Here is a 9,699-nt window from a genome sequence, read left to right as displayed (position 1 = left end):
CATTGGAATTTCTAATATATTTCCAATGTAACTGATGTTGTTTCACAAACTATTTAATCAGTGGAATTGTGCGTTTAGGGCGCTGAGGTTTTCGATTCTCTCAAGGCTTCTCTCCAAATCCAATGGTCATTTTCCACGAAGATTCAACCCCTCCTCACATAAACCCCGGGGCCCCGTTGATCGTTTGAATGCAATAACTTCCTGGAGTGATTCCAGGCTGGTTTTAGAATGTATTCTATCGACCAAATTATTAATGAATGACACACTAGACACAGCTGCGATGGCCGAGTGGTTAAGGCGTTGGACTTGAAATCCAATGGGGATTCCCCGCGCATGTTCGAGCCCTGCTCGTAGCGGCTGTGATTCGACATATTTGCTGAACTCCCCGCACAAGCCACTGACTCGAGAATAAATCGGAATGTTTGTAAATGAACGGTTTGAATCGATATCGAGTTCAGTCTAACATTTTTGGGGAAAACTGAACGAAATATAAAGAAGCTCGCACTCAAAACAACAATCAATAAATAATAACGTTTCCTGCAACGTTTGGAAGGAGAAGCAGCAACGGCAGCGAATGGAAACGTGGTTCGGTTTCATTCAGGTGAATGTATTTCTGGGGGAAAAGATCGTGGGAGAAATGGAACATATTTTATCTCTCTATCTGTTTCTTTATTTCCTTCCCTCTCCCTCACTCACTGTTTTTGTGCTTCTCCGGGGACTGATTGGATACACAGTGAAACTCAGCCCCATCTTATCCAAACTCTTTTGGACGAATACATCCTGGTGATGGACGGTCCTGAATCAGTGGAAGAATCGACAAACTATTCCATTCTTGACTCAGTGAGAAGTTCCATTCCTGGTGGTGAGGTGGCTCTGAGATAAAGGGATCGAGAGAGAACGAGGTGACTGCAGTCTGACTCTTACTCTGAAAACCAGTTAGTGCGCCCTTGTAGAAAGTGGATGTGTCTGAGAACAGGAGGAAAGCAGATCATGGGCCTGTGATTAATTTTATTGAGGCGGACCTTGAAAAGTGAAGCAGACTTTTAACCAGTCAGCGCCTGTCTGAGAACTGCTAAGGAATTACGGCTGTTATTGAAACGGTTCATCTTTAATTAGTTCCAGCAAATCGATTCTATAAGAGGTGTTGGTGTGTTGTTTTCAGAGTCACTGTCATAGTTTCTTAAAATATGACTTCTGCTTGTTTTTGTTTTGTTCAGTAATTAGGGGAATCCATTTGGAGCGGGTGCAGTTGGTCAATATCTGTGCCTCTTGCTTGGCAGCTCCACGGGAAGCAGCAGCTCCATTCCTATCCAGATCTGTGGACACAATCAGGAGACCCAAACTATTGCTCACTGCTGCCATCTCCTGGCTGAAAGCAAGTTGTGCAGCAAGGTAACGATGTATTCGTGACACGTTTCAATTGGAGCAAAATAACATTAACATGGTTAAATATTATCATTGTAGTAATCACATTTAAATCCCCAGATATCTGATTTCTGCCTGAGCGATCCAGCTCATCCCGATCTATCGGAAAATGAAAGGTTCCCATTACAGCCATATTGGTTACAAGAATATCCAATCTCTGATTTAATACATTCCCCCGCTTCATTGTTTGTGTATTCGTTCTATAAATACAGAGCGGGTGGCATAGCCCGGGGACAGATGGTGGTATAGTGGTGACTGTCCCAGCATGTCCCAGGTTCAGTTCCTGGCCTTCACAGTGGTGAATTATTTAATTAAATATCGCAGGTCAGGACAGAAAAGGAGTGGACACTCCTCAAATAAAATTCACCAATTGTTCTGATCACCCACGGGTTTCATATCTAACAGCCAGCATCAATTTGTTTTGAGTGGAAACATAGTTTAAATTAACGACAATCTTCAACATTAATAACTAAGTTCTCAGTCTGAAGCAATAGTAAATAGGTGGGTTAAACGGGCCAGAAATACGAACCACGCAACGTTCCGTCTACAAAATGAGCTTAAAAAACTCCTAGTGGCTGAATAAATTAATCACTAAGTAAGTTACATAATTAATACCAGTAAAAAGTTGTTACTAAAACAGGATGAAAAGGGCAGCATCAGGACACAAGGACAAGGTAAGGTCTCAGATCAGAGTAAGAGTCCTATGTAATGACACACAGAACATCAGAAATAAATTGCATACATACATTTATTGTGGACTGGTGCAATCTCCTGGCTGAACGGGAGCCGTGTAACACAGACACTTTCATTCAGGAGCGTTTCAAATTGGAGTGAAATGCACACAAACAACACGAATTTCTTTCTGCTCACTGTGCCCAGTTATAGTGATCTGTATTAAACAGCAGGAGCGGGACCCGCAGTCTTCACCTTGTTTTAAAAGAATTTAGAGTACCCAATTCATTTTTCCCAATTAAGGGGCAATTTAGCGTGGCCAATCCACCTCGCTTGCACATCTTAGGATTCAGGGGACGAAACTCACGCATACACGGGAGAAGGTGCAAACTCCACACGGAGAGTGACCCATTGCCGGGATCGAACCTGGCACCTCGGCGCCGTGAGGCAGCAGTGCTAACCACTGTGCCGCCATGCTGCCCTCGCAGTCTTCACCTTCACGGTGAGTCTGAATTTCAGTTTGGGGGTTTCAGAGAGAGCGGATGATATTGTGCAAACTGAAGTCACTTTTCCTGTGAATGGAGCCGGTTAAAGAGTCCTGGCCGGCCTGAGAGTCCCCGAGCCCGGGGTCAGTGGGAGCCTGGAGACAAGGCAGATCCCAGAGAAAGAGAAATGGATAATAGATGGAGGGCGGATAGGAAAAGCGAGGAAGGGTGAGAGGGGGGAAAGGAGGTGAGTGACACAATGGGTGAAATTGTGAGAGGAACAGATGGAGGGAACTGGAGGTAGGGGGGCAGCTGGAGGCAGGATTCCCCTTTATTTATCCTCATCATTACCACTTCAAATAATTCGAACAGATTGTCATGCATGATGTGCCCTTCTTGAAGCCATGCTGAATCTGTTTCATTATGTTATATACTGCTAAATGTTCTGCTATTATATCCTTTAGAATGGACTCTGACAGTTTCCACATGACAGATATTATGCTAACTAGCATTTAGTTATCTGTTTCTGTCTCCCTCCCTTTTCGAATAAGGGTGTTATGTTGGCAGTTTTCCATAAAGAACAGTACAGCACAGGAACAGGCTCTCCGGCACTACCAGCCTGCGCTCATTATGATGCCTGTCTGAAGTAAACACGCTGCGATTTTCCAGAATTTAAGGATTCATGGAAGATTTTCACCAGTGCATCCTTTTCATCGATGAGAAGTTGGTAAGAAGGTTCTGAATGTGCAGCCTGGTTTGCAATATTGGAAATACATCTTCCGGAAGCACACTCTTCACCACTGATACCACTCCAGTCAAACTCCACTGCACAATCTCCTCGGTCTTGGCGGTTTTCCAAAGGATTTGTTTGAACCCTGGCCAGGATCTAACAATCCACACAAATGCCATATGACTCCAATTCTTCGAATCCCATCTATCAGAGCAATTTTGATAAAAGGAGGTAATGACACATTATAGACAGCGACATGCTTCCTTCAATGTTACTCTTCTTAATGACATCAAATACAATTGGTCTGAAATCTGTATTGAATAAATAATCATCAAATTCTGCAGTCAGTCCATCAACAACCCGCGCCTTCATTCCACTTATTGTAACTTTAATTTCCCTTATCACACTTCTTTATCACAAAGGTTTCTTTAAACTCCCTTCAATAAAAGTGCTCACTTTCCTCATCCACCATTCGTAAATGTTTTCTTTTGTATAAAACTTTTGTTAAAGCAGAGGAACGAGAACGACTGGCTGTAGGTAATGGTCACATGTCATGTGGACCAGATGTGATGCAGCTGAGGATGCTGAGTGATGTAATAGTGGACATTGTGAAGTTACTGGCCAGAAACGTCCGAATTCTATTTGTGTTTTTAATGGACAGCTACAATCCACTTGTTTATTCCAGGACACAACAATGAATAAAGTGAATCAGTGCTGGACAGTTTCTAACAGCCCAATCCTCCAGCTTGTTCTTATTGACAAACCCGTCCTGGATTGAAGGATTTTGCTTTAAGAATGAGACCACCACCTCCTGGGAATACAGCAGCGATTCCACGAGCACCTGAGCTGTAAACGTGAAATTCAGTGAAAGGATTTCACCCTCCGCACGGAATCTGATCACCTCCTCAACCCCAACATTCAGCTTGGGTGGGCAGGCAAGACAATTTCCTTCCCCCCGCCCCCCACACAGACTGGGCAATATCCCAAACTCGTATCCTGCTATTATCACAATGCTCCACAGCATCGCTCTCTTAACAAAACTCCAGGAATCTCACCCCAAATCCTCAAACCTTTTATTCTGTATTTAACTCACATTTTGTCCCCTGATTAAGTTCATCCAGGGAAGAGAGGTTTGGTATTCCGAGTTCCTCTGCAGATATCCGGTTATTGTTTAATGACCAAAAGAGGCCTCAAACCTGAAAGAAAGCCTCTCCCACAGCCCAGTGAGCATGTCTCCATTAGACGGTGCAGTCAATACGTGCAGAGTAGATAACAATGGAGAGAATTGTGAGGAATTTCACCGTCAACATTCGGTGGAAATAAAGGATTCAAAAGAAGACATTATTTTAACTACTGAACAGATTCTCTGGGAGCAGGACTCAAGTCAAAGGGAAAAATCCAGTTGATTACTAGTCGAAAGTTTTAACCATTGGACTGAATTCAGTCCTTGTGTTAAAATGTCTGTAAATTATCCACTGGAAGGTGAAGGACAATTTAAACCTGCAATTCTGGAACAAAGACTGATTTTGCGCTGTTATGCTCTTGGGGAGAATTACAGACAAAGAGGTCTAGGGGTACAAGTTCGGAGCTCCTTGTAGGTAGAGTCGCAGGTGGACAGGGTGGTGAAGAAGCCATTCAGCATGCTCGCTTTTATTGGTCAGGATATTGAATACAGGAGTCGGGACGTCTTATTGAAGTTGCACAAGACATTGGGAAGAACACACATGAAATACTATGTTCAGTTCTAGTCACCCGATTATGGAAAGTATATTGGTAAACTAGAAAGAGTGCCGAAGAGATTTACGAGGATGCTACCAAGACTTGGTCCTCTGGGTTATAAGGAGAGACTGGAGAGGTTTGGACTTTTTTCGCTGGAGCGTCGGAGACTTCGAGCTGAACTGATAGAGGCCTATAAAACAATGAGGAGCATAGATCAGGCAGATAGTCAACATATTTACCCAAAGGTAGAGGAGCCTAAAAGGCATAGGTTTAAGGTGAGAGGGGAGAGATGCCAAAGAGACCAGAGAGGATTTGTTTTCACACAGAGGGTGGTGAGCATCCTATGTGGGCTGCCAGAGGCAGTGTAGAGTCGGTACAATGTTTTCCTTTTAAAAACAGTGAGATATTTACCTGGACATGGTGGATATAGAGGGATATAGATCAAATGTGGGCAAGTGGGACTAACTTGGTGATAGAAACTGGGCGGCATGGACAAGCTGGGCCGGAGGGCCTGTTTCCATGCTGTAAACATCTATGACTCTGTGACTCTATGGAGGAAGTGTTCAATCACACAGATCAGGTCAAACGCAGTGACACTCTGCTGGGATTGATTTTAGCTACAGAGTGTGAGGATGTTTCGCTGAACAAAACGGAATGCTTGAAATATTTTACGGATCCGTGGTATCTCTGACAAGAGAACTAGTTACCATTTCAGATCCTGACCTTTCATTGGAACGACCTGTTCCTCTCTCCACAGAAGCTGCCGGATCAGCTGAATATTTGCAGCATTTTCTGTTTTTGTCTCGGGTTTGCAGCATCCGCAGTATTTTGCTGTTGGGCCAAAGGACAATGAGTTGCCTTTTCTGCTCTGAGGGTTATTGCAGGTCTCGCTGGCTGTGATTATCGCTGATTATCCATCTCTGGGACCTTTATTAATCAATAAGACTGCCGTTTGTGGAGGGTTTCTGAAATCCAGTCAGGGAGCTGGAGTTAAAATATACGGAGCCCTTACTCAATCTAAATGTAGGGCAGAACAGTCTCGAGGTGCTCAACGGCCAGCCCAGTTTGTTTGTTCCTGTGAATACAACAGGATATAAACAGAGACAGCTGCAAAAACATGTTGCATTTCATTCATAAAGTCTTCGAATCAGACAGCAGAGAAATGGCCCTTCAGCCAATCGCATCTGTGCCGGTCAAAAACAACCACCGAACCATTCTCATCCCATTTCCCAGCACTTGGCACATAGCCTCGTGTACCCTGGGATCGCAAGTGCCCATCTAAACACTTCTTAGATATTATGAGGCTCTCTGCTCCACCAGCCTTTCAGGCAGCGAGTTCCAAACTCCCGCCTCCCTCAAGGGAAAGAGGTTTTCCAATGAACGGTTTCACAAGAAAAGCCTCTGCAGTCAGGAGCTATTAATAAAGTAATGACACTGTTTGATTTATAAACGACTCTTACAACCTGCCCTGTCACCTTCAATGATTTGTACACATGTCCATCCATGTCCCGCTGTTCCTGCACTCTTTTTTGTAAATAGACACTTTATTTTATATTGTCTACTTCTGTTCTTCCTACAAAAATAAATCACTTCATTCCTTGTCTGCTACATGTCCTCCCATTGCACCAACCTGGCTGTGTCCTTTCGGAGTTTTACTAGAATTTCTGTAGCGCTTTTCACAACCACAGGGCTGCCCAAAACATTCCCAGACAATGAAGTAGTTTTGAAATGTCGTCACTGTGCGAATTACTGAACTTTTGAACTGCCTGTTGGACAACTACAGAAATCCCCATATGGGGAAGGGAAAGCGGTGCAGGTGTGGCGCTGTGGCGCGTTGGACTTCTCGTCGTTGTCGTGATGAGACATTTAAAAGTTGTGGGGTCGAGTCCGACCAGAGTCGGATTTTCGGCAATGTTTGAAGAAATCAGTAACAGGTTTATTAATGTTCCCAGATAAGTGAAACTGCCGCCCCGAGCTTCCGTCTGAAATGTGATTCCAGTCAATCTCCTCTTTCCCGTCTGAGCAACGTCACAGAACAAACCCATTCTGGACTAAAATAAAAGTCAGTCTGTTCCCTCCTCAGACAGATTGCAAACCGGGCAGATATATCAGCGGACAGTTTGTTACTCCAAACAAGGATGATGTGAATCGACACGTTTATCATGTTGCAGCTTTAGACAGTGGAGGATTATCACAGGCGCTCTGTCAGACTGCATGTTCCTTCAGACAGGTTTCCGACTGGACACGTGGAATGAGCGGCCGTGTGAACATTAGTGGTCCAGGCGGAGATTTCTCACTGGAGTTCCAGTTCCATTCCCAGACCTTGCTCTTTCCTTGTCCTCTTGTCATTTGCACTTTTCATTGTTCCATCAATGGCGCCCGCGTCTTCAGCTGTCTGACCCTTGATTCTAGAAAAATCTCCAGCTGTCTCTCCGCCGTCCAATTGCAAAATGAATGCAATTAGAAGCAAAAGACAAACAAACGGATCGGCAAGAAACACACCAAACAAAATGGAGAGAGATTGTATAATCTAAAATTACTGAGCCCAATGTTGAGGACGGAATTCTGTAGGTGGCTACTTAAATGTTGAGGTGGTTTTACTCGAGTTTCCGTTAATCCCAATTGGAACACGGATGGCCAATGACAGAAAGGTCAGAGTGGGGAGGTGGAGAATTGAAATGGCAAGTGGCAGGAAGCTCGAAGTCAGGATTGTGGATTGACAGAGATTTCTCAAAGCGGTCACAGACTGTTATTTGGCCTGTTGAAGTAGATGAGACCAAATTGTGGCAACAAATACAGGAGCTTAAACTGAAAAGCACAAGTGTCTCACTGGTTCACTTGGAAGGAGTGTTTTGGGCCCTTGGATGATGAGGAGGGAGGGGGTAAAAAGGCAGGAGTTGCATCTCCTGCACTTGCAAAGAAAGGTGCAGATAGAAAGAGAAGTGATATTGGCGGCGGAGCAGCGGTCGCGGAGGGGATTGTCCCTTCAGTCTGGTGAATGGGGAGAGCAGGGGAGGGTGTTTTTGATGACGTCATAAATGGTCCCTGGAATACGGAGACTGACGGGCTCCAAGGTGAGAACAAGCGGCACCAAATCAGTTCAGCTCGACTTACACAGGACACAACAATGTCAGTAACGGAAAGATCTTTTGGGATAAGAGCAAGAGTTTTGCAACATCGTTCACTTTTATTTCCATTTCCCACCTTAGCCGCTTTTCCTACAAATGTTGGCAGCGGTTGGATTTCCACCCGCATCCTCGAAGGGACTGAAACCTAAACCCATCTCCTCAGACCGCTCGGCCTCGCTATCCGAAAGGTTCATTGTTTGTGATGCTGATGACTGGTGATTGGCATCTTGCTGTTTATCAGCTGAGTCCAGGAATTCACATTGAGAGAGAAGGAAATGATCCAATCACAGAGCTGGAACGCTGCTTCTCGTTTTCTCCCCACAGATGATGTTTAATTCTGAGCAATTCCAGCATTTCCTGTGTTTATTATTTATGATGATCAACATTTGAAGTAATTTGCTTTGTGATTAGTGAACTTTCTGAGCTGAGTTCAGGGGACTCGGTTTCCAAAATATTTTAAAAGTTATTGACGGGATGTGGGTGTCGCTGAATCCGTCAACAACTATTGTCCAAAATGTATTACCCTTGAGAATTTGGCGGTGACGTGAATCTTGAGCCGCTGGAAGTCCATGTGGTGTATGTACACACACAGTGCTGTTAGGGAGCGAGTTCCGGGATTGTGAGCCGGCCACAGAAAGGGTGATATATTTCCCAGGATGGTGTGTGTCTCGGAGTGGAACTTGCAGGTGGTCGCTTTTTCTCTGTATCTGCTCCCCTTGTGTTTCCAGGTGAGAGATCCCGCGGGTTTGGATGGAGCCTCACGGAGGAAATGTCAATGTCAGGGGTGGGATTCGAACCCACGCCTTCAGAAAAGTCTGCGACCTGAACACTCGGCCACACTGGGAAAAACATTGGTTAACAGCAAATTCCTGCGGATGCTGGAATCTGAAACGAAAGAGAAAATGCTGGAAAGTCTCACCAAGTCGAGCAGCATCTGTAGGGAGAGAAAAGAGCTAACGTTTCGAGTCCAATGACTCGGCTTTGACAAAGCGTCATTAGACTCGAAACGTTCGGTCTTTTCTCTCCCTACAGATGCTTCCGGACCTACTGAGATTTTCCAGCATTTTCTCTCCCGGCCATCCTGACACACTGATGTGATCAACCGGTGAAGTGGGGATTGGGCTAAGGGCCGCAGCCGACTCGATGAGCCTCCTCTTGCACTCGAGGGGCTCTGTGATAACTTAAACATGGTGAAAGCGGCAGCATCCGGACACCAGGACAAGGTAAGGTCTCAGCCCAGAGTAATTGTACTATGTGATGACACACAGAACATCAGAATTAAATTGGTGAAATACATTTATGGTGGACTGGTGCCATCTGGTGGCTGAACGGGAGCAGTGCGACACGGATACATTCATTCAGGAGCATTTTAAATTGGAGGGAAATAAGCTACGCAGAGCAGGATTTTTTCACGGAACACTTTATAAACTAATGTGAAGTACCAAAATGACTCAGATTTCTTCCGTGAGCGATGGTGGTATAGTGGTGAGCATAGCTGCCTTCCAAGCAGTTGACCTGGGCTCGATTCCCGGCCATCGCT

The 9,699-nt window shown here is 44.9% G+C and overlaps 2 non-coding genes across 2 annotated transcripts; both read left to right on the top strand.

Moving 5' to 3' along the window:
* The first annotated feature begins 274 nt into the window (after positions 1-274).
* Positions 275-356, top strand: trnas-uga (transfer RNA serine (anticodon UGA)). Its single transcript has one exon. It is a non-coding gene; the product is annotated as a tRNA-Ser (tRNA).
* Positions 357-9,627: 9,271 nt separating this feature from the next.
* Positions 9,628-9,699, top strand: trnag-ucc (transfer RNA glycine (anticodon UCC)). Its single transcript has one exon. It is a non-coding gene; the product is annotated as a tRNA-Gly (tRNA).

Source organism: Scyliorhinus torazame, chromosome 24, assembly GCF_047496885.1.
Source record: "Scyliorhinus torazame isolate Kashiwa2021f chromosome 24, sScyTor2.1, whole genome shotgun sequence".
In the NCBI taxonomy this organism is placed as follows: domain Eukaryota; kingdom Metazoa; phylum Chordata; class Chondrichthyes; order Carcharhiniformes; family Scyliorhinidae; genus Scyliorhinus; species Scyliorhinus torazame.
The sequence above is the reverse complement of the archived record's forward strand: the minus strand, read 5'-3'. Positions and strand labels throughout refer to the sequence as shown.